The following is a 25594-nucleotide window of genomic DNA, read 5'->3' on the forward strand; positions in this document are numbered from 1 at the left end:
CATGGGCTGAGTGTCTGAAACTTACAAAAGTAGAGAAACTAAGTCCACCCAATTCCAGTGCTGGAAAGGTGTGCAGGTAGTGGGGTCAGACACTGATCAATGATCCGGCAAGCACTTTGAAGAATACTGATATCTTGAGAACCGCTATCCAAGCCCCAACCATAACCTTTACGTAATTTTAACCTCAACTTAAAAACAAAACCTAAGCCTCCAACAACCCTTTAGAAAATCCAGGACCAGAAAAATGTCCCCACAAGTTCTAAAAGTCACACTGATCCTCACAAAGACACAAGAACAAAAAGAGGCACACCTGTACCTGCAAGCAGAAATGCACATTCTTGCATAGACACAAAAACATTACTGCATGCTAACACATGAACAGGGTACACTCTATGTATGCATGCATGCAGTAATGCATTGGCCTGGTCTCACTGTCATGTTGTCAAATACTGACGCCTTATCACACCCCTCACATGTCTGATATCAACACATAAGGCTCCCTTTAGCGTCTGTATAAGATGCAATGGGCTTTCTGCTAACTCCAATGTAAACCTATCAGTACCGTCAGAATTTTGCTGGCTGTTTTTTTATTGTTGCAACCTGAAATGGCTGATTTCACAACAGCTTTTCCAAAAAATTATGGTGCATGTTGCGATGAAATTGTGGAGGCAGGTGAAAATTGCAAAAACAGCTGCAACACTGACAGCTGAAACGACTCAATATGTTGCACACAGCTGTGAAATGAAACGCACAGAATTCACGGAATTTGCTGAATTTGAATTAATTGTTGAGATAGCAACATCGCAACATCATAGAGGGGCTGACCTATGTCCGGCAATATTGGGTGCTTACAACAACTGTTGTAGTATAAAGACTGAGACAGTCCACATACGGGGGTAGGAAGGGGTGATGGATGGGTCAAACAAACAGGACTTTCACCCAGGAGACCACTGTTTGTGTCCCATGTGAAACCAAAAGCCAATGTTGAGTTATTTTAACATTACATTTTGTAAATTACGTCACATCATGCTAACCCTAAAACCGAAACAAACCTTCTTAATTTAACCCAAACCATGATTTTTTTTCCTATACCTAACCAAGTATTTTCGTTTGTCGTAAACCTAAACGGGATCATTTCACAATGTAAACCACATGTTCTACTGTAAGGACACAGGACTTTCACCCAGGAGACTGCTGATTGTGTCCCGTGTGAAACCAAAAGCCAACGTAAGCCAACGTTGAGTTATTTTAACATTACATTTTGTTAGTTACATAACATCATGTCTTTACGTTACATCACATCTTACCTTAAACCCAAAACAAACATACTTATTTTAACCCAAACCTTAATTTTTTCTATACCTAACCAAGTACTTCTGTTGGTCATAAACCTGACCACGATCATTCCACAACGTTAACCACTTGTTACACCATAAGGACACGGGACTATCACCTAGGAGACCGCTGTTTGTGTCCCGTGTGAAACCAAAAGTTAACACTGAGTTATTTTTAACAATGCAATGTGATGTGAGTTACTGACATACATGCCACAATTACATCACGTTATGTCACGTCTCACCCTAAACCCATGACATGCCCCTAACCATAATCCTTTTTCTACACCAAACCGAGTAATTTCATTGCGTAAACCTAACCACGACCATTTCACAACATAACCACATATTACAATGCACTGGAAACAGCCGTCCACCTCACACAGACAAGAAAGGGTGCCTTGTGTGTCCCTATCAGACGCAGAGGGGGTGTGACAAAGTGTTTGCATTTGAAGACCTGTGAATGAGAACAGGTTGGATGTACACACATGCACTCACACACCTCCACAAGCCCAGCACACAATCACATTTCATTTCACTCCCTGAATTACCAACCCGCCCTCGAAATCTACTTTCCTGCTGGATTCCGGCACTGTGATCTCATCCCCTTCAGTTATTGTCCTTTCTTGTGCGACCATTCAGAGCGAGTCTTTTCTATAGGTTGTTTTTTTTTTTCATTTATGGAAAAAAATACAGTTAGCGGCGTCAGTGAAGCTTGCTGATCCATTGATCAATTCTGCAAATCAAATGAGGTTGTGGGATGGATAGATGTGGCATTTTCAAAGGGCCATCCTGAGGCAAAATGAAGTACGTCTCTGTGTGCGAGACAAAGATGCATGTTTGTGTATACATGTCTGACCATCTGTGTCTCTAAGGCTGTATGTCTGTCTGTCTGAGGCTGGCGTGTCAAAGTCTCATCTAACATCCCCCGTCCCCTCAGGCCATAGACCTTTCCATTTGCTTGTAAAACAAACAGCCATTATAAATCAACCTGCAGTTTTTAACCATTATCCAGTTTGTGGGCATCTGTCTTTTCATGCTCACGTTCTGGCAACATGAGCATGAAAATTGAAAGTGGAGAGATTGAAAAGAGAAAGATAGGGGTGAGAAATTGTTGTTAAATTATTTCACATATCCATGATTGTCAATAATTCCAACTTTCAGTGAATGGTTATGAGCATGATCATAATAGAAAACTGGTGATGAGTGAAATGATTTGCTGAGCAGAATCCTACCTCTGCCTGAAACAACAAATATATTCTGCAAAATAAGTCAGCCTCATATTGAGAATATCAATCACTGAGCATCAGAGTGTGTTCCTGAAACGATAGAAACATGGACCTGGAATTTTGTAGAGTAACCCTTTGATGGCGACCCTCATCTTCAGCGTCACATTCACACTAAACATCAACATGGAGCAAGAAAGATACTTCTTGATTTTTCTTTCCATTTCAGTGCCAATAAAGCATGCTGAATTGAGGAATGTTATTCAACCAGAGACCAAGAGGAAGATGGAGAAACGGAGATAGACTGAGAGGAGCTGAAAGCAAGACAAACAGAAAGAGAGCATCCAGGCTATGATAAATGACAAACCTGAGTCTTATCAGGAATTCAAATGAGGCTTTCGGACGTGATGAACAACCAGAATACACATTAGTTTTAATTTGAAAGGCATAGACCATACCAAAATCAAGAAAACATATAGTTCCTCTTACCTGTAGCGCTATACATCAGTCTAGATTGTTTGGGTTTGACTTGCCAATTGGAGATATCGGCCGTTGAGATGTCTGACTTCTCTTGAATACAACGGAGCTAGATGTCACTCAACTTGTGGTGCTCAAAGTGCCAAAAAAATAGCAAAAAACTCAACAGCAACGTCTCTTTACGGAGATCATGACCCGGTTACTCAAGATAGTCCACAGACCTTTAGTGAGCAGTTTCATATAGAGACTATTATCCTTCCCTGAACTACACCAGCCAACCAAATCACCGTGCAGACGGAAGCATCTACTCATGCTCGTGCCAGCACAAGATGTAAATGCCACACCGACAAATGTATGGTCACAATTGTAAAGTTTTAGGTATTTATTAGGGGTGTAACGGTACACAAAAATCTCGGTTCGGTACGTACCTCGGTACACAAGTCACGGTTCGGTTTTTTTCGGTACAGTAATGAAAAAAATAGACAACTATTAAATATCTTTTACTTATTGGTAACCTTATTAAAACATACCACCACAGCAGTTAACTCTTTTTACACAATATTTGAATGAAACAAATATATATAAAATCCTGCTTTTTCACATTGTTTGAATGAAAATAGAAATATAAAAGTGAAAAATAAAATCCTGCTGTTTTTTTTAACACATTTTTTGAATGAAAAATATAAATATAAATTTCTGCTTTAACAGTTTTACTCAGTTAAAATAAAAAGTATAGTGCAGCTGGTCAGCTTTAAAGCCTGCTCAGATTCAGTTTTACTAGGAACTTACTTAGCTTTCCCACTTTGTTAAAGTGCAGTAAACAAAACATGCTTATATCTAAAGTGCAGCTTAAACAATTTTACTCAGCTCCAGTGGCGTTGGTTATTTCTTTAGCGCGATGGTCAGGGAAACGCTCTTTCTTTTTAAACGACGATGATATCATAGTTTGCACCAGATTGTTTTTTCTAGTCGTGCTGGTTAACGTTCAAACTCGGGTGGTGTCGCTTTAGATGCGTTAGCATGTTAGACGTGTTTCCAAGTACATACCCGACCGCTGTTCTGCAGTGTCGGCACACTGCTTTTGTCTTGTCCACTTGTTTATTTCCATCTTCGTATTTTACCCTGAAACCAAAGTGTTCCCAAACGGAGGACTTAAGGTTTGCGGGTGGGTCTTCAGGTTCGTCAGGCTCACTTGCCATGTTGTCAAAATGCGAGAATGTGCTGCACAAAGTGAAAGCGGAGATTTACGGGACTCGGTCCGTCACTAAATCATGTCCGTCGGGGAACTAGATATTTTTAAATGGTTCGGCTCGCAAAAACGGAATTAAAATAAAACAAAATAAAATAAAATAATATCCTGCGCCCAATAATTCGGTACAGGGTCGTGCCGAACCGAAAGTCGCCTACCGAACAACTAGCTTTTCCTGTCTCTGCTTTTCCTGTGTAAAACAGGTTAGTAATGTGTGTTCACAAAACAGGCCTAAGGACTCTTAAATCCTTCCTTGTTTAATTTTGATGAGGTTTGATGTGGAAAATAGCACTTTTGGTCAAGTTTCCAGCCCATTGCAATGGCGGGTTTCGCCATTGCAATGGGTGCAGTGGTGCTAGGTGAGCTAGCAGTAGAAAAAAAATGTTTCCTGAAACTGCTAACAACGAGGTCTGTGGATTATCTTGAGTAAGCGGGTCATGATTTCTGGAAAGAGACATTCCTGTCAAGTTTTGTAAATGTATCTTTTTAGCACTTTGAGCACCACAAGCTGAGTGCTATCTAGTTCCATTATATTCAGGAGAAGGCAGACATCTCTACAGCCGATATCTCCAACACTCTACATCTCACAGCAAAACAACCTAGATTGATAAATAGCACTACAGGTAAGAGGAAAAATATATCATTTTGATTTTGGGGTGAACTGTCCCTTTAAGGTTTCCAAAATCTGCTTTGAGTCGTGTTAAGTGTTTCAGATTTGTTACGCATTTCCTGATGAGCTGCTAACACACTAATTGTTTTTCCACAATGCCTCCAAGCTGACACATGTCAGACTTTGACATCCCATCAGTGGGGCCAACCACCATTGGCTGCTAAAAATATTTGCACTGAAGGCAGAGCCAGGCGCTTTGGATAAACGCCTCCACCAAATGTTGAGAGTGCATAAAATGGCACTTGTGGCTCCATATCTCTGGGGTGTAAGTGAAGGAATCAGCCTTTTGTCGCAGATTGTGTTGTTGAAAGGCGGAGGAGAAAGAAAGAAAGAAAAAAAAAAAGCAGGTCCCAAAATGTCCCAAGCGCTCTAATCCTCCCTGGAGACAGGTGGATTAGCGGGACGTTCATTGAAAAAAACACGCGCATACACACACACACACAGGCGCACCCACACACAGAGGCACACAGAGGCACACACACACACACACACACACACACACACACACGTACAGCTAGATGATTTAATTTCCAGTTTGGTGCAGGTATTTGCTGCTGAATTCCCCACTGAGCTTGGTCGAGGCGCAGAAAACCTTCAGCAGCAGGGATGGACACGCGAACAGCCACACCCTCTCTGAATGAAACCCGGCGACACACGTTCACACTTAACACACCCTTTGAAAAATCTACAGCATCTCAACAAGTCATCCAGTGGAGTGTTGAGCCTCAAAATCGTCTTAAATACTCTTAAACCACAGCGACAAATGTGGATGACAATAAAAATCCGACTTGCTTTCAGCGCAGATAAACCCGACTCCTTCCTCAATGAGGATTGGTTTTCCCCATGATACAAAATCTACACCATTTGCTGATTTTTATTAACTGTGACATTCCAAAAAATAAAGAAAAAGCACATTTTAAAACTCAAAACCATCTTAAATTACTTCACAGGGGCGTTTTTGCTGCGCATTGGGCGCTGCGTAAAAACGCAGCACTCGGAAGCTTCAAAACAACCCAGCTGCTTCATCCACCTGTACATCTGACCATGCAGCCAAGTTCCAAACGCTATTCAGTCACAATAAGCCACATTTCGTACATTTCTTCACGATAATGTTGCGCACTTGCGCACCTTGATGCTGCAACTGCTCGCTCAGCGCGTCTTATTCTCGTTTTGCTGCCTAAATTCTTAATTTCCTAAAAGTTTCATCTCACCCAAATGTGTCCAGCCTCATGCATTTGTTGTCGCTACACTGTCACCAACTTTCACCCTCAAATTTCTCCACACATAACTCCGACAACTGCTCTGACCTCCATCCGCTGACCGTCAAAGATGCAAGGGCGCACCAAAATTCGTTGGAGTAAATATAGAGAAAGAGACAGGTTCACTCACCCGTGGAGACATCCGATTGTTCCCTTTGCGTCCTTGCAGTTTGTGATGTCCCTCTTGTTTCCGAGCTACATCCTCCTTTTCTGTCAGCGCTGGCTACAGTATGTCCATGTCCTCTCCTCGAGTTGAGGAATGAATCTCCGCGTCTTGTTGTGCCTTCTGAGCGGAGGCACGCAGCCCGTCAACTACAGGAGATAAGAAAACGTACAGTGAGTGTTAAGTTCAGTCCAGGATTTCTTTCAGTGTGTCCCGGACAGAGCGGCAGAGGACCAGTGCGGACGCACTGGACACGTTCTGCGGTCCATTTTGGTCCGGTGCGCACCGAGACGCGTCCTGCGCCAAAACAAGAGGCAAAGAAATGACAATAAATCCCTCTTTAGGTTCCAGCAAAAAGAAAATTAAGTTGGTTAATTGATTTAGTAGGATGCTGAAAGAGCAGTCTCCTTTAGGAAAGTTTTAACACCGGAGAGCAGCGCGCGGAGAGGATGAGCGAGACAGAGCGATAAAGGAGTCCTTACTGACTGGAGCTGAGAGAGAGGGAGGGAGGGGCGGAGAGACAGAGAGAGACTGCAGACTCCGACTCGCTTCACCGAGCACAAGTTGACTCCTGGTCCCACACATTGTGACGCCGCAACAAGGTCTGAAATTCAAACAAGCTCTTGCAAATTTTTTGAATTATAAAGCCCCTCTGCTGTGTGGAAATTCAAACAAGCTGCGCAGCACCCAGAGGCAATATCTGGGATTCTTCTTCTTATATATTTATTTATGCTGTTCAAGGATGGTGTCACCTGCAGATTAGAGTTGCAGCAGCAGCTTTGGTGGTTGCATGCAGAGTCAAATCATCGCTGTGGTGTTTAAATATAGTGTATTCTCTCACCGGCCACTTTATTAGGGACACCTGTTCAACTGCTCCTTAACACAAACAGCTTATCAGTCAATCGCATTGCAGCAACTCAGTGCATTTAGGCACATAGACACGGTCAAGACGACCTGCTGAAGTTCAAACTGAGCATCAGAATGTTGAGGAAAAGTGATTTAAGTTACTCTGAACGTGGCATGGTTGTTGGTGCCAGACAGGCTGGTCTGTCAGAAACTGCTGATCTACTGGGATGTTCACACACAACCATCTCTAGGGTTTACAGAGAATGGTCCGAAGAAGAGAAAATATCCAGTGAGCAGCAGTTCTCTGGGTGAAAATGCCTTGTTGATGCCAGAGGTCAGAGGAGAATGGCCAGACTGGTTCAAGATGATAGAAAGGCAACAGTAACTCAAATAACCACTGGTTACAATCAAGGTCTGCAGAAGACCATCTCTGAACCAACAACACGTTGAACCTTGAAGCAGATGGGCTACAGCAGCAGAAGACCACACCAGGTGCCACTCCTGTCAGCTAACAACAGGAAACTGAGGCTACAGTTCACACAGGCTCACCAAAACTGGACAATAGAAGATTGGAAAAACGTTGCCTGGTCTGGTCTCAAACTGGTTTCTTGAACATGACAATGAGTTCACTGTACTCCAGTGGCCTCCACAGTCATCAGATCTCAATCCAATAGAGCACCTTTGGGATGTGGTGGAACGGGAGATTCAAATCTGCAGCAACTGTGTGATGCTATCATGTCAATATGGACCAAAATCTCTGAGGAATGTTTCCAGCACCTTGTTGAATCTATGACACCAAGAATTAAGGCAGTTCTGAAGGTAAAAGGTGTCCCACCTGGTACTCGCAAGGTGTACCTAACAAAGTGGCCAGTGATTGTATATAGCTTTTTTATTTTTATTTTTTATTTTTTTACATCAAGAAAAAAGGGTTTATCATTTCTGTATTACAGGGGTGGTCGACAATGTGCCACAAAGGGCAAACAGTGTGCAGGTTCATTCTGTCGCCCCCGCAAGTAATTTACTGGTGAGTTCTTCCACTCACTTAAAGGAGTACCAATTAGTGCATTGAGCCTCTGATTAGAATGACAACCAGGAGACAGTTGGCTCTACATGGCACATGGTTGTCCACCCACTTTATTTATTGTTGTTGTTAGTAATTGGACCACCATTGACATAATGCACCCCCTAGTACTTGACAACACATTCTCAGTCCGACCTCATCACATACCAACATTTAGTCGTGGACTTTCCACATCCAGCTACCATGTGAAAGGTACCCTGGTGTCATGTATCAGTTCAGGGAGGACCCAAATGCAGAGTAACAGGTAGGTTGAAACTGACATCTTTTTTCCTCCAACAATTAATTCAGGTGGTTGGGTTTAGGCAACAATAGCACCTGGTCAGGTCTAGGAAAAAAGAACAGGGTTTGGCTTTAGAATCTTACAGGATGCGAACACCGCTCTCCTGGGTGAAAGTCATTGGTTGTTGGACCCATCCACCACCACTCCCACCTGCCCTACTTGGAGTTTCGCCACCTTTTTTGTCCCGGTGTGTTTCCCCCTGATGCCACCCAGTGCCCTTAAACTATAAGGGCGACCAGCCCTATCATGCCGATGTTAAAGGCCTGCTTTTTTCATCAGTGTCTGACGCCGCAAGTCACTGTCCAACTGCCGGATATCAACGACTTCGGAGTGAGACCAGGTTGTCCTTGACCATCAACATGCCTAAGACCAACCCTAAAGCTAATTTAACCTACACTGAATTCTAGTCTTAACCCTAAAACTAATATGTCACTTTTTCTACCCCTCACAACAGTTGCTGTCACTATCATTTATCCTGTCAGATCAGACCTCTTCCAAGGGCTGTATGAGCGTGTGCACACTGTATTTGATTGGCATATTTCTTACTCTACAGGTGTTTCACACAGCAGGTATTTTGATTTGTCATAACAGAAAAAGCAGGTGTTATTTATAACACTAACAGTAGCTCCTTTCTATTCAAGACATGAATAGACAGTGTGGCAATGTGACAGTACGCACAATACCAAGACCCTGAAACTGAAGTAGCTATATGGACTTCATTCATTCATCCATTTTCCATAGGCTACAGCCTATCCCAGCTGACACTGGACATTCACACTCACATTCACACCTACGGGCAATTTAGAGTCACCAGGATGTCTGACGGTATCAGACATTTAAATTGAATGCTTTTTAAGGCTTTTTCCAAGATATTTACAAGAAACAACAAAAGACAGTAACACACAGGGAGAACATACAAACTCCGCACAGAAGGGACCCTCCACCCCAGGTTCAAAGCAGGAATCCTCTTGCTGTGAGGCGACAATGCTAACCACTGCACCACCTTCTAAGTGGAATTCAGCCATCATTAATCTTACAGTGTGCACCTGAGCTTTGTCAGTACGTTTATTTGCATACATATTGGTTTTGTTGCATCCATTAGGGCGGCAAAACCTGCACCTGACACAGTCACAACTTACAGCATGTCATTTTCATAATTACGGTGGCTGGCAAACGTGCAACAAAGAGCTAAAGCATTTCCATTAGATGACATGTGCTCTAGCTTTAGAAACAATGCTACTTCAAAAACACATACAAAAATTCAAAACAGGCACAACAATGGAAATGTACTGCTATTAAAAAATGTGCTGAGAGCCAAAACAAATACATGACCAACAAACACAGAAATGGTGCTAAGTGAAAAACACACAAAACCCCTAAAACAAATCCAACAGAAAAGTGTTGCATATCCAGTCACAGCGGAGGTTCGCTCGGCCCTCAGGGGGCCACTTCTTTACTACACTTGTCTTCCTGCTCCAAAAACACACACGCTGTCTTGTCTAGTCCTCCTCAGGTTGAGAACCAAGCTGTTCCACATACCTCCGCAAAGAGGTCTGGAGAACTTCTGTTGTGTTGCAGCGTTTTCTTGTATTTGTTTTGGGGGTTTGCATGTTTTTGACTATTCATCGTTTCGTATTTGCAGCATGTTTGCTGTAAAAGTTTTGGTTTTGACTCTATGCAGCATGTTTTTTTGTTTTTTTTTTTCATTTGTGGCATGTTTTTGTTGTTGTATTTATTTTCGCGTTTTTTAAATTGCCATTGTTCCTAAACATGCAGCACATTTCTTGTAACTGAGACATTTTAGGTTGTTGTAGTCCGCCTGCCCTTGTCGACCATCATACATAATAACCTCACCCAACATCAGTCTGAGCAGCAGTGGTCTAATCAGCCAAAAATAACCGTAAAAATGGTGTAGGTGTGCAGGGTGTTAAAACCTGAAACAGCCCTTTAATGAAAAAAGTGAAATGTCCTCACAAGTTCTAAATTTGAATTAGTCCCCACAAAGGTAGTTGTGTGAGAACACATACACACACACATTTCAACAATGAATTGTAATACGTCTATTTGAATAGGAATTAGCCTCCCACCCCTTTAGCTTTAAAATGAATTATCCCTCTATTTATACTGTACATTACATTACACACACACACCCATGCCGAAAAGAGGATTTGCTTTCTTACCACTCTCACAGCTCAGTCACCTTTCCCTCCATGTCTCACTGTGTGCACTGACGCATTCTACTCTCTAACCACCGCGATGGATCAAATCCGTCTTAAACCCTCTGTCACACTGCTTGGGTTCAACTCTTTATCCTGTTACCTTACATTATGTTACAGACACACGTATACTCTATAGGCCTATAATGAAATTCACTTCATTACTACACGTGTCGAAAGGAAGCAGTGCATCGCAGCAGTATATGGGTTGGCACTGAAGCTTCACTTCATCAGTGCATGCAGCTCATAACTTTAGGTAAATGCTGTCACACAGTGCCGAGGTTTGCTTCACTGGAGCGGTCTGACTACTGCAGAACAAAATGCTGGAATCATGTTTTATAGCTCTTCATCTGAAACACATTTTGTCTTAATATATAGCACAAGCAGATGTTAACATAACCATTTGAAAGCAACTTTAAGTCACTACCCTGGTTATTATTTTTGCATCTGGCCTCTTGTGCCATTTTTAAATTCAACAAAAGTCACACACATGTACCTTATACTTGTCCCATAACCACTGGGCAAAACGTCAGCATCGCACTGCAAAGAATAATAATTCAAGCAGCGTCACAGCAACTTGATTTTTTCATGTTTCATGTCAAACACATGCTGTATAATACATCACACTGCGCTGGCTTCCTCTGGGATAATAGAGTCCCGATGTCTCTGTCACATGCTACTCATATTGCATTTATCTCACATTGCAAAGCCCTGGGATATTACTGCATACATGCATTATTTACTGCTGTTTAAAACCTAGTTATACAACAGACAGATATGATCTAATGCAGTTGTTTTAAACTCTGGTCCTATTGGGTCAAAGAACTGCTGTTGTCTCTCCTGACAGCTTGTGCTGTGCAGTTAATTGTACTCACCTGCTGCCTGAGGTGTAAATCAGTCCCCTATTAGATGCAGCTGGTGTCTGACTCCTGAGGACTATAAGAAGACAGCGTGAGAATCACTCCATATATACTGTAGTATATTATTTTAAAGCACCGTGAACAAAAACCCAAGATGAATACAGATACGGCCGCTGTAGAAGTGCTGTTTTTGATTAAACACTGAGCGTCTTCTCTACTTGGAACAGTAAGTTATTTGGAAAAATCAATACGCTTTTGTTGCCAAAGGCGAAGACAGTAACGATACAGAGGTTAAATTCAGAGGTTTGCTTGTAATTTATGAGCAACAGAAAAGACTTGCTTGTAGTACTACACAAAGTAGAAAAAGATGCATTAATTCTAAGAGGATTTCTCTAATGTTTCCTGTTTTAACTGCATGACAGTTTTTTTACACTGTTTTCTTCAATACCCAGAAACCCTGCATCCACAACAGCTGTTCCGAGAAACCTCATCGCCAAAGGATGGACATGATGGGATGAGAGACATTTGGTGTGTGTTGGTGAAGTTGGCATCGAAGTGCAGTCAAAGCAGTACAGAAAATGTGACTGCAGTGTTTCTGCAATGCACCTAAAGGCATCCACACACCAGGGACGTAACAAATAAACAATATGAAAATGCAAAACACTCGCCTGTGAATATTTAGCATCAAAACTATTCATACTGAGAGCGGATTTGTGACAGTATCAACACTTGTTCAACAAAAGGTTCAAATAGATTTGTGCAAGCTTGTACCTCAGAAAAAAAGATTGATTCAACATCATCCAGAGAGGCGCTACATTTATTTTATTAAGTTTGCATTTCACAGAATGCTGTGAGTGATTTTGAATTCCCTCCTGTAAACAGCTGCGTGGTGCATATGTCTATGGTTTTTACTGTAAAAGGTAAGAATGGAAGGAGTGGATCTGTTATGCTTGTGTTTGCCAAGGTTCAAAAGAGTAATAAAGTTTTGGTTGGGACCATGGTTCAGATTGTGCAGCGTCTGTTGTTGTTTTATAATCCTCATAACTTTAACGCCGGGTGCTGAGAATCGCGGTCCACCAGTGTTGTGACACTGTCCCCTGATGTCCGTGCAGCACAGTGTGATTGGTGGCCATTAATTGTGGTGTCTAAGCTCAGAAAAATGATGCTGCTTTTTCAATGCAAAACATTCAGTGTGAAAGTACTCTTGACAAAAGTAATTTGAAAAAATATACTGACGTGTGAATTTATTGCAGAAACGCACACAAAAAAAGACCAATTTGAGAGCTGCATTTAAAAAAGCCCTCTCATTCATTTCAATGAGGCCAGACTGTTGGCACATTGAGGGTGACAATGCAGTGGGCTCTGGCAAAACAACATGATCTGGCAAGGCGCTGCATTGCCCAATGAAATACTTGCAGTTGGAAAGCCATGTCACTGAGTATTACACATACGTAGTTGGACTGTCTGGATCATATTTATTTTTCTCTTTAACATGCTCCAACCAAGGCATTCCCCCATTCATGGCAGGGGGTGAGTTTCAATCAAGAAGCAACCTTCAGGGCTTAAAAAAATAAAGCAAAAGTGGTAGTGCCAAAAAAAAAAGTGCAGTTCCTCGTATGGCCACTTGAGGCTGGCTCCAAAAGTGAGCCAATATCCATAGACCCCAGTGTTAAGATGCCCCATTTTACAGCAGAACTTAACATGTTTACAGCCTGTTACAAAAACAATTTTGGTCTCCATAGCTAATTTACTTGTTCACGACAGTTGTACGGGGAGTTTTATATAACTCAATTGTTTACATTTGTCCAAATAAATGTCACCTTGTGTCATTTCTGGCTTCAACAATCAAAGTCCTTGACCATATGTGACATCAGAGTGGCAACATACTTTATTTTAAACAGTCTATGGTTTTAACCAAGGACTGTTTTTGGTCTGAATCTCCACTAACTTCTGGTTTGTTGGTGACTTGTGATGTTGTGAAGTTGGACATGAGCATCTATGCCAACAAATTGAAGTGGTTGCTCTGCAAATGTTTCTCTGAGGCTCAGAAATCTCATTGATCACATTTAATCTCAGTGAACATGGCCAAAAACACTTTTTCTAAGCACAAGTTTGCTAACTGGCAAACTTCCTGGAATTCTGCAGTACTTGTTCATGACCGTGGCATTCATCAAAGGTATAGCTGGCTAGCTAACGTTTGGAGATAGCTATAGGCTAGGATGGTGAGTTTGAACTTGGAAAGCCTCTTAACACTGATAACTCTGTATGAGACTGCATTTTTAGGTTTGTAGGCAAGAGGTCTCAGCTTCACAGATACTTTGTGTTTCCTTATCACTGGGCCTCAGACTAACACTGCTCAGCCATAAAATCTCTACTTCTTTAGCTCTTCCCATAAAAGTTTAACATTTCTGACTCCAGAGCAGCTTTGCCCTCCAGAAATGTTTGCATAACTAAAAGTATAATCTACATTTTGTTAAGCTCCACTGGAAACATAAAGATGTGATCATAAAGACGCCTGCAGAGTGGCTGTTTTAATAGAGTGAAATATTCACAGCACAGCATGCAACACAATTAATACCACCAAAGTCCTACAAAAGTATAATTTCAAATAGTAGTTGCAAGTATTTTGAACATCTCCATTTAGCACTTCAGACTGCTTGAATAGTCATCCTAATTATTCAGTGTACAGCCAATAATTTGTGTTGGTTTCAACTCTTCACAATCTTACAGACTGATTTGTGGTTATATAAAAAAAAATAAAACTGATAAAATACCATCTTGCATTCTATTAGTTTCCATCCTATATCATAGTATCAGCAACATCCCATATGGTCAGTTCGTATGACTGAGAAGAATATGCAGTGACCACGCCATTAAAAAAGCAATTGAAAAAAGAGTGAAGAATTACTTAATCATTCCCCTAGACACACTAAAGACAGTGTTACTTTTGTATCTGAATACTGTACAGCAGCTATGCAAGTCAAAAGGATTATAAACAATCCTAGAATGTGATCCAAGTTTGGACCATTTGTCATCCTCTAAACATCGTTTTTATTTCAAAAGAGGCAGAAATGGAACAAGGAACCCTCACAAACTATTTGGCTTCCTCAACATGTGTATGGAAATTATAGATGTTGAAAATGTGCACACTGTTCAAATACATTTGACACCAAAATATTCAATCACCCCCACTCGGGAAAGAAATATGGCATCAAAGATTTTATTAATTGTCTTTCTACACATGTCAATTACATTTTTAAATGTCCTTGTGGTTTAATGTATGTGGGCCAAACAAAACTGAGCTGTATGCTGAGCATACGGCTGCCATTAGAAATGATAACATAGATCATGCCGTTGCTAGACACTACAAGGAGAAAAACCAGGGGTCAGTCACTTCCCTTAAATTTGTTGGCATTGAAAAAGGACAGCCTAATCCAAGAGGGGGTAATTTGATCAAACTTTTAAGAAGGGAAGCATTGTGGATCCATGAATTGAATACGCTTGAGCCATATGGACTTAATGAAACACAGGATTTGAGTCCTTTTCTGTGATATAATATTAACGTATGGCTCCCTCCACAGGTAATTTGGATCCATAGGTATAGATGAGCCACTAGATCCTTTGTCACTTCCCTTTTCTGTCTAATAGTGTAGAGGGACAGAAGTAGGACCTGCAGTCTATCTTTCTTTATAAAAGCTTTGTCTCAGTCATTTACAGAATGGGATAAGGCAAAATCACATATTGTTCTCGTAACTCTCTAACTTGTACTCCTTTTTTATGCTTTTTGGATGAACTGATCTTTTCAAAAACTGCTTTTGAAGAATGTGACAGAAGAAATATTGAAAAAGAAAAGTGAAATAACTGTGATAATTAGTCATGTGACCCGTGTATATTTAGCACACCTGTGAGTGCTTATGCGAGTCTGTTGGGCATACCTGAAGAAGCAACAGGCAAAATGTGTTGTTCACTCTTCAAAAATCACAGTCATTCAGATCAGTGTGCTGTGGTTTATGTTGATGATTTCATCTGAGATGTTCCTGCGGCCAACCAGCACCTGATCCTTGAGCCTGGCTGTGCAGAGGGAGTTCTGTTTACTCAATTAAAACTGACTTGACTCACATGAGAATTTTTTTCTGTTTCACGTCGAAACATCCCAATAGTTGAAACCCTGTGAACATTTTGTTATGTTGACTGGTTATCCAGATGTGTGACCTGTGTGTGACCTTGGTACCAATTGATCAGGCGTATCTCAATCAGCAAAGCAGTGTGACCCCATTTAGCTCTCGTCTCTGCTCAGTTTGATTTCCCAGTGGACCCTGGATGACCTTTCCCCTTTTAAATCTTTTCATGCTTCTTCCTTAACAAAATGGTCTGACTGGCTGTTCCCAAATGATAGCCATCTGATGTTATAAAAAGCACAGTCTATGTTCTTGTCTTTTTATACGCAGTGGTAAAAAACCAATGCCAGCACTTTTTCCCATTCATGTGCAAAAAAGTGACATTTTCCCGAGAAACACATCTAGCGGGGGTGAAATTACCACTGAAATGGCATTAAGATTGTGTGACAGGTAAAACCCACCATTAAAGCCCAGACTAGTGTAATTATTTTAGGGCTAAAAGCTCTTAAAGGCCCCTATAATACCATAATAATAGGGTAAGCTTTGGGATACATTATTGCCTTTAAAATACTGTCAGGACTCATTCCTACATAATGAAATGCATAAAAGCTAATGTGCAAGTAAAGACTTACAAATAACATTTAATAAAAATGCAGTATGAGCATTACAAATTCATATGGTCCAATCAATATTTACAGACACTTTGCATTATACATGAGAGAGTGGGTTGACCATGCAAATTGAATTTTTCATATAGAGCACATTTACTATGTTGATGCATTCATACTTCTTATGTAAAACAATGACTGAGAGGCTGCGAGAAAAAAGGCAGCATGGCATTAAAAATCAAGTAATTCTTGACCAATTATTTTCAGACATTTCTCCACTGTGTCATAGGAATTCCATTTTCCTATGATTATGGCCTCAGGCTTATGATTTTTCCTTACAACATACTCATATGCTGCCCTTAAACTAAACAGGAATTGTCAGGTTACATAGGGAGTCAAGCATATGATTCTCATCCTGAATGTGGAAGTCCTGGATGCTTCCCATTGAAAACGTTTGGGAGATAATAAACTATACAAGGAACTAAACTTTTATAGGGATCCAATAACAGTGCAGACATTAGATCTGTGGTTTGAAATATTGAAAATGAGACAAACATATTAAAATGGGTAGCTTATGATAGAAATTTCAAACCAAAGCAAAGACCTTGGTATGTTTTGGGAAGGTTTGGGGGGCTGGAGAGTTTTGAAAACCTGGGAGGAAAATATGAATTGGGAAGGTATGGATTTTAGAGATACCGTCAATTACGAAACTATTACAAAAGGGAAATCAAATCAGATTCTTCCAAGGATGTGAATGGTGTTATCCAAATCATAATTAAAGCATATCAGGAAAGTTACATAAGAATAATTTTGGCATTATGTCAAGGACTGAATACAAATGACAAACATTCAACTAAATATATCAAGGTAAAATCGGAGAAAGAAGTCAGTGTAGAAATTTCAGATGGATATTGGCACAATATGTGGAAGTTACACCATTCAACCACTAATTTGCAAACCTGGAGGGAATTCTCATGGAAGAATGTGATTTGTTTCTTTATTACTGATAGATCTAAGCTATTTGGTTTCCTTTTGTTTATCCTTTTGTCTTGTTTTCTGTTTTGTTGGGTTCTTTTTTTCTTTTTTTAACTATTTATGTGTTCAAAATAATCAATCAATTACACCAAAACTGAAAAGTAGACATCTCCATAGTTGCCAGAAATGTTGGCGAGAGTCTTTTGACAGAAACCACTCTCATGTTTTTTGGAAATGTCAGCAAAATAGTTGTTTGGTGCTTTATCTATGTAATAATTCTGAAGAACATGTTATTGCTAGTGATAAATATTTGATCAAAATATTGCTAGTAGCAAGCAAGAAAGCTATCACCAGGAACGAGGGTTATGAAACACCACCAACAAAGTGGAAGAAATCTTTTTATTGGAGAAACTGACACACATTATGGGACTAAAAGAAGCACAACTAGAGAGAAAATGTGGAAAATGGACTCTATACAAGACTCAAAAAGACGACACTGGACTGGAATAACAATCAATAGATACACTAATCCTTAGGGCTGTAAAAATGTGTATTTACCCAACCACTGTTTGTTTTGTTAGCTCTTTTCTTTCAATCATTTTATTATGCTCTTGTAACTGACATGTCAATGTCACAAAACTTGTTTTAATAAAGATTTAAGTGAAAAAAAAACAACCTTTGGGGGGTGTCTCAGTGCTGGGCTTAATTATAAGTGGTGAGGAAGAGACAATCAAAAACTTACTTGGACAAGCTGCACAACGTGATGTATGCTTTACTGGAATATTTTTTATTCAGTGTGTTTGAGTTTTACAATAGAAAATAATTCAAGGATGAGGACTAACTTGGTTTTGCGCGTGTGTGTAATGAATTCAAGTTATGCTGCCTTCACATGGGTTTGTGTTACGGTGTTTACAAGAGGAGTCCATATGAACGCCTCCTCTTGTGCTACTCACAACCTTGGTAGTGGAAGTTTTCACGAGTTGCACGAGTTGTGATGTGTTTACTGACATTTTCAGAAGTTGTTTGTAATTTTAATATATGCCTGGGGAAAATGTTGATATTTGCAATGGCCTCACCTTTCTCTACTATCATTATGCATTTGCATTTCGTACATAACATTACCCGCTTGGTAGTTTGCTAAACTGTTAGCCTCGGTGGCTTCTGAATGCCAACAGTATGACTTTTTTTTTTCCTAGGATGGCAAGGGCGTAACCTGCCCTACTATCCCTTTAACTGGCTTGTACTTGTTGCCTTTGTTGATTGAATTGGTTAGGTTTAGGCATGAGGAATGAGATTAGTTAGGGTAAGAATATCCATAAGCCAATTTGAAGATGAATAAGGCAGAGTGGAGCGGGTCATGCCACCATCCAAAGAAAAAACACTCATCACCAGTATGTGTCCATGTTGCCATTGCCTAGCAGCTGTGTTCTCTGACTAAGGGGCTGAACACTTGCCGAGTTTTTTGCACCCTCAAATTCATTGTTTTCAATGTAGATGCGGAATCCCCAGTGCCTGTTTTTCAGGATGCAACGGCTGTGCCCTGAGATAAACAGGGTTCAACTTCTGGAATGCAGCAGCGCACACTGCTTGTCATGTGACGAGGAGCAGCCAATCACAGCTGACAGACACCTTTCCCTTCTTCTGTAAATTTCATTCATTTTCCGTAACCGCTTATCCTCTTGAGGGTCACAGGGGGGCTGGAGCCTATCCCAGCTGACAATGAGCGAGAGGCAGGGTACACCCTGGACGGGTCACCAGACTATCGCAGGGCTGACACATAGAGACAGACAACCATTCACACTCACATTCACACCCAAGGGCAATTTAGAGTCACCAGTTAACCTCCATGTCTTTGGACTGTGGGAGGAAGCTGGAGTACCCTGAGAAAACCCACACTGACAGGGAGAACATATTCCACACAGAAGGGCTCCCCCACCCAGTGTTCGAACTAGGAACCCTCTTGCGGTGAGGCGACAGTGCTAACTACTGCACCACCTTGCCACCCAGTCGGTGATCTCTGAAGAGCAGCAGTCTCATCAGTACTGATGTCCAGATTCTCAAGTGCAGGCATCGCCAATTCCCAGTCTGAGCAGCAAAGACTTTCCTCATCCGTTAGCATTGCTTTGCATTTGAAACAACTACACCGCCAGGTTTCCAGTGCTCGACTCCGGTATTCTGCGGCTGGCTGAGGGTAAGGCTCATGAGCTGCTGCGGCTGCTTCGTCCAGTAGCCTGAGTTCCGTCCGTATACTCAGGCTCAAACAAATACGGCTCAACAAAGAAATGCTGTTCCTCCTCAATTTCAAAGTCTTCAGACATGTTGGGCTGTCCTTTGCTAAAAGACCCTAGTGCAAATTATCTTTTAGCTACTGTGGTTACTGTTGTCTCTCCCTGCCGTGCACGTGTCACGTGATGTAAACACGGGTGAGCAAAGCTCATGCTTTCGCTGGTCTCACGCAAGCGCGCACACGTGAGCGCGGAGCACAGAGAAGCAGTCAGAGCTACAGGCTACAGTGAGGCTAAAAACAGAGTTCATATGACGTTTTTTGAAACAACTTTTTATGTCGGGGCTGCAGCACACTTGGATCACTACAGATGAGCATGTTGGAGATATTTTGTGGTTTCAATTTTGTGTTCTTGGACGTTATTCTGGGGCGCCGTCAGCCATTAGGTGTGCTAGCCACTGCCCCCGCCGATCTCCGCAAGGGATGTGAGGACTCTAAAACTTCACCTGAGCCTCCGTCGGCATATGGGTGAATAGATAATGGCTGAATTTTCATTTTTGGGTGCACTAGCCCTTTAAATAAGAAGAAGACGCTGATCATTTTAATGCAGGGCAGCCAGCTTCACATCTGTCCCATGGACAAAAGGAGTATACATAAACAGCACCTGAAGAAGATTGGCTCTGCACTCAGGATCTCAGGTAAATGGGCTATGATACAGTGCTTGTAAAGGTTGCTTAGCAACCTCAGAGGCTATTGAAAGCTGGCACAGAGAAGGCACAAGAGTAGCACCTAGAGCCCGACCTCGCATTTTCGAGGCGGTTAAAGACGAGGCATGTGTGCCCTTTAATCACTTGAACGCCAAGCATATCTTGTATTTCCCATGCCATAACCATGACCTTACAAGTTCCATTTGAAGGCAGCATCAGTGCACTAACAGAATTCCAACCTGTTTTTAACGCAAAAGAACCTGTCAAAAAACTGACTATATCTTAAAATAAAAAGTTATGAGGTGTGTCATGGCTCTACAGAATAAAATAAAAGTAAACCTGATTTCAGACAATACTCAAAAACCTTTGATTTGGATAGGAAACTATGGATCTGTGCTAAGATGTTTGAGGTAATAATGTGTTAATACTAAAATGACTTGATAAGGAGTTTGTTGATGGATCACAAAGGTGATCATATGTTAATGTATAAAGTAACTAACTCTCGCTGTCAGATTTTGTAGTGAGTGGGGGGGATGGGTGAAAGAAAAGTGAAAGAAAGTGAGTCAAGCTCCTTAGGATTCTGTTAAGACCTGCATCCTTTTCTTGTTGACTGGAAACCAAGGAATTTCTTGTATGGCTTGCTAGTAGCTGGCAAAGAATAACTGAAAAATAACATCCTCTGGTTTGGATTTTTTAAACCACAGCAGCATGTCACATCTCATAGCTTGCAGAAGATCCCCTTGTACAGAGACACAAATAACATATCGGTAGGTCACTATAGAGGACTTAAAAGAAACCTATGGAGCCACGACTGCCCCATGAACTTCTATTCATGACCGTGCCACGGATGGGTTTGAAATTTTCACCCCAAACAAGCCTCCATGCCAACATTTCCACTGCTTGTTACAGTACAGACACATCTCAAGTGTAGGTTCTCCATCCTTTCATTCACCCTTCTATTAATCTAATTAAGTCACGCTTAGATGCAGTTCAATCAAGAGTCAGTTTACAACCTTCAAAGAAACACAGGGCATTTTTGATTTTCTTTTCATTTCATCTTTTATGAGGAGAGTGGGCAGGAGGTAAAACCCTCCGCTTCCGTGACACCTTATTAGGAGCTTATCTGTAGGCAGACGAAAGGACAGAGGGGTAGAGTACACGGGGGGGAAAGGGTGGATAGAGATGGAGGTTGGTAGAGGCACGGAGAGGGAGGATGGCTGAATGCCTGGTGTGAGTCATATCTGAGCCTGTAGAGTTCAAATGCAAGGCCTGTTTGCACATATATTAGTCCACCTACTGGGATAACACCAAGTGGTCTTTTGCAAAGCCTGATGCGACTGAGGCGTTATCATCTTGTCCGGTCAGTCAGCCTGGCTCTCTTTCCCTCAGGATTAGTTACAGAATCACTTTTTTCTTTTGCTTTAAATCGCCTTGGCTGATCTATTTTTATGCATATCTATGCACTGCTTCTATACATCTACATCTAATCTCAGAGCTTTCTATCTGCTCTGCAGACAGGTCAAAAGGACTCATATCTATCGCCGGTCTCAGTGCAGTACTGTATATTTTCCATGGCAGTGTTTTGTTTTTGCTTTTTCCAGTCTTAATCGAGAACCCTGGCTGAGTCTTTGGCTTCAATATCAGCTCTATCACCCCGCAGCCACTCCATACACATCCTTTAATAATGATTTCACCTCGACTCTGGAGGCTGGTGGGTAGCCTGCCTGCTCATGACACCTTCCGTGAGCCTTTTTTTCTTACTGCATCTAGTCGGTTTTCTTGCTCTTTATATCTGAAGTATTTTGATAAAGCAGAGGGTACTGACTTCAATCCCATGGGTCAAATTTTGGATTCTAGATTCTGGATTTAGGGACATCTATTGGCAGAAATGATATATATTCATAACAAAGTTTTCACAAGTTTCTAACCACCTGAAAAAACAAGAACTATTGTATTTTCATTACCCAAGAATGAGCATTTATATCTACATATGGAGTGCGTCCTCTTGCAAGGGGTCCACCATGTTGTTCCCAAGTAGCCCAGACTGGATAAAACAAAATTGGCTCAGATGGGGCCATTTGTTTGTGTTTTCACATGGCCACCTAAGTTCTCCTGCATGCAATCTGCAACCTCACTGCTAGATGCCACAAACTGGACCTTTTAAGGTGCAATATTTTCTTTTAGAGGAATGTTTTACCTTCTACCAAACAAGAAATACTGACCCACACTAGACAAAAACGTAAGAGCTCCTCAAATTAGGGCTGTCCCTGACTAAGTATTTTTCCTAGTCGACCAATAGTCGTAATTTAGGGCCATTAGTCAACCAGACACCTGCATGTTTATGATATTAATTTGATTATTGAATTATATATTTTGGGCGGGGCAACACAATGGTTTGAGTTGAAGGTGTGAGAAAGAATAGTATCAGTAGCATTGTTAACACTGTGCTACATTACAGAGAAATACAAAACCGTACTAATGAACCTTCATTAATATAGGCCTATATTTTATCTACAAGTGCACGTCACACACTGAGCGAGCCACCTGTTAATGACGCTGTCGGCAAAGCAGTAGTGATTGTGCTAAGTGGCTAATGGGCATGTAGCTACTTCCATGCTTCAGATGATACGTCATGTTTGTAGTTGACCAATGAAGATGAGTTTACATATCACCTTGGGTTCATCCTTCACCTTCTCAAAATGATCCCACACTTTGGATTTCCTGCCCGACATGTTATTAACTAGCCTGTGGAATAACCGCAGGTACCACCCCTGGAAATCAGGGGCCATACACATGGCATGTCTTTTACCGCCTGGAAAACCGAGGTGAGACGCTGGGCGCTACTCTTGTGCCTTTTTTGTGCCAGCTTTCAAGAGTGCAGCAGCAGGTTGTGATATTTCACAATCAAACAAAACTATCGACTTCATGGTTGTGTTAGATGAAAAGTCAGGGGATCAACAAAGTTACTGGAATTCATCTTCTGGGGACCATGAAAATTTCATGGCAATTAATCCAATAGTTGTTGAGAGATTTCAGTTTGGACCAAAAGGTGGACCAGCAGAACAGTTTTATGATCATCATCCCAAAGTTATGTTGTGTACAGTCATCAACAAAGAGTTTGCCATGGAATTTATTCCATGACTAAACAACTATAGTTACTATAGAATTGTTTCTTCCAAATACAACTGACTTGAGAAGATTCTGCACGAGCTATATACTGCAATGTGTTGGCAAGGCCTTTCTGACATGCACAAGGAATAATTGACCACTAAGTAGTTCACAAAGAGAGTACTGTACAGCAAGACTACACTGAAGAAAGTCACCCAGGAACAAAGGCAAGAGCACAGAGCTGTGTCAAAACAAAGGTCAGCACCAAAGTGATCTGGGGAAATGTGATAATCAAAGACTCCATGTGAACAAAAGAAGAACAAAAGATATCCTCCTTCAGTCACACAAAGGTTTCATAAGCAGAGAGGAAAGAAAGGAATAACCTGCACAAGCACAATTTGCATTGCTGGAGAGCTCTCAAACCCACTCAGAGGAACACATGGTGCATATTTACATTTAGATACATTTAAATGTAAACACATAAATGCATATGCATCATGCCTCAAAAGTGTCAAGCCTTCTTTCTTGTTTCCATCTAAATGTGAAGGTATCCTTTGTCGCTCTGTGACTTTGTGACCAGCCTGTTGCATTAAAAGCAGCTTCATAAAACCTCTCTGAAAGTAAATTTGACAAAGGAGACGCGGACTAAAAGCTGCAACGCCAGAGGTCAATGTGCAGTCCAGAGGCAGCTAATGTAATGGAGGAGGCTGGCTTTGTTGGTGGAGACATATGAGAGCATCAGAAAGATGAAAAGAATGGAGATGGAATGAGATGTGCTATCAAGGTAATATATATCTCACATGATACCTGGTTTACAATTTTTCCTTCCTGTTAGTGTGATTTACTCACACACAGGGAAGCATATATGTTTTTCACCTTGTTAACAAACCTCTCAAACAGATTTCAACTATCTAGTCCACAACTGGATGCTCTTGAAGGGTGTTTAAATACTTAAAGATTGCTTGCTTTGGTCTGAATCAGGGACTAATTTTGTTGTAAAGTTGCATAATTGCCTAGAGTTGGTTCGTGTTCTCATGGCAGCATTTACAAGCAGACCAGATAAAATGCCTTGTGTGAGAAAGCTGCTCTTGATTGGTCAGAATTTCCATGTGGGAAAAATTCAGGAAGTAAACAAAACATTGAAGAAGAGTACACTTGCAAGACAAATGTGACACTTTCTAATGTCACAATGGAGGGACAACTACGCAGTTTGATTTTAGCGCTGATCATCGTGGACTATATTGATGGCACACATTAATAATCCTCTGGGACTGTAACATGCTCATGCTCGTTTAACCCAAACAATGCCTAATGGGACTGCAGTTGGCACGGATTGAGTACGGAACATGTTCTCACCACAAAGAAACTGCACCAGAGTTCATCTGTAACCGGACCAAGACCTTCTTGAAGAGGTGGTCTCGGTCCGGTTGTTTTGATGCACACCTGAGTGCGATTGCTGTCTTGACACCTGCCCAAACAAAACACACTTCGGGGGAAAACAAACTTGAGTTAGATTGAACTTTACCAAACAGGGCAGGGCCTAAAAAAGAAAAGTATCTGTATTCATTCTGTGCAGCACTTTCACATTGAGGGGTATGTCATAAAGAGCCACTGGCAGAGTTAATATTTCTTCTTTATTTGTTTCTTGACACATCACTGAATGTGCCATCTGTATTTCTACATTATAATTAATGGCCAAGAGCAGATACCTTATGTGCCGTACTGGTGGGCTGCAGCATATCCTCCCTTCAGCAACAGTTCACTAATGGAAGAGTAAGAGAAGTTTAACTTATCACGCAGAGAATTTATCAAGCCCCCGAATGCTAATATCTCCAATCTTTTATGTTTAAGGTGGGCAGGCAGCACTTCATCAGAGGATATCTGACGCAACATCAGATTGATTCTGAGACATTTTTATTCACTCCTGGAAAGGTTGATTTGATTTGTCTCTTTTATATGCTGAAAGGATTTCAGACTTTGGCACATAAATGTGGACCGGGATCTCAAAACTCAAATCTTTTGAAATACTAATGTGTGACATTTAAATATATGATCGATTTTGCTCTTTGTTGAGGAGGTACTAGCTGAAAAGCATTTATATGCATCAGACAGCAATCTCACACCCGTACCTTTGATGATATACTTTATTGCCAAGACCAAGGTCTTGTGGTCTGACCTTGGCCCTACTGTTGA

At 41.2% G+C, this 25594-nt stretch overlaps 1 protein-coding gene across 1 annotated transcript in view; it reads right to left on the minus strand.

Moving 5' to 3' along the window:
* Positions 1–6941, minus strand: part of htr2cl1 (5-hydroxytryptamine (serotonin) receptor 2C, G protein-coupled-like 1) — a 223564-nt gene extending 216623 nt beyond the window's left edge. Inside the window, exon 1 of the mRNA XM_078164563.1 lies at positions 6346–6941. The gene's annotated coding sequence lies outside the window, so the exon portion shown is untranslated. The remainder of the gene's footprint in view (positions 1–6345) is intronic.
* Positions 6942–25594: the final 18653 nt, after the last annotated feature.

Source organism: Epinephelus lanceolatus, chromosome 22, assembly GCF_041903045.1.
Source record: "Epinephelus lanceolatus isolate andai-2023 chromosome 22, ASM4190304v1, whole genome shotgun sequence".
Taxonomy (NCBI): Eukaryota; Metazoa; Chordata; class Actinopteri; order Perciformes; family Serranidae; genus Epinephelus; species Epinephelus lanceolatus.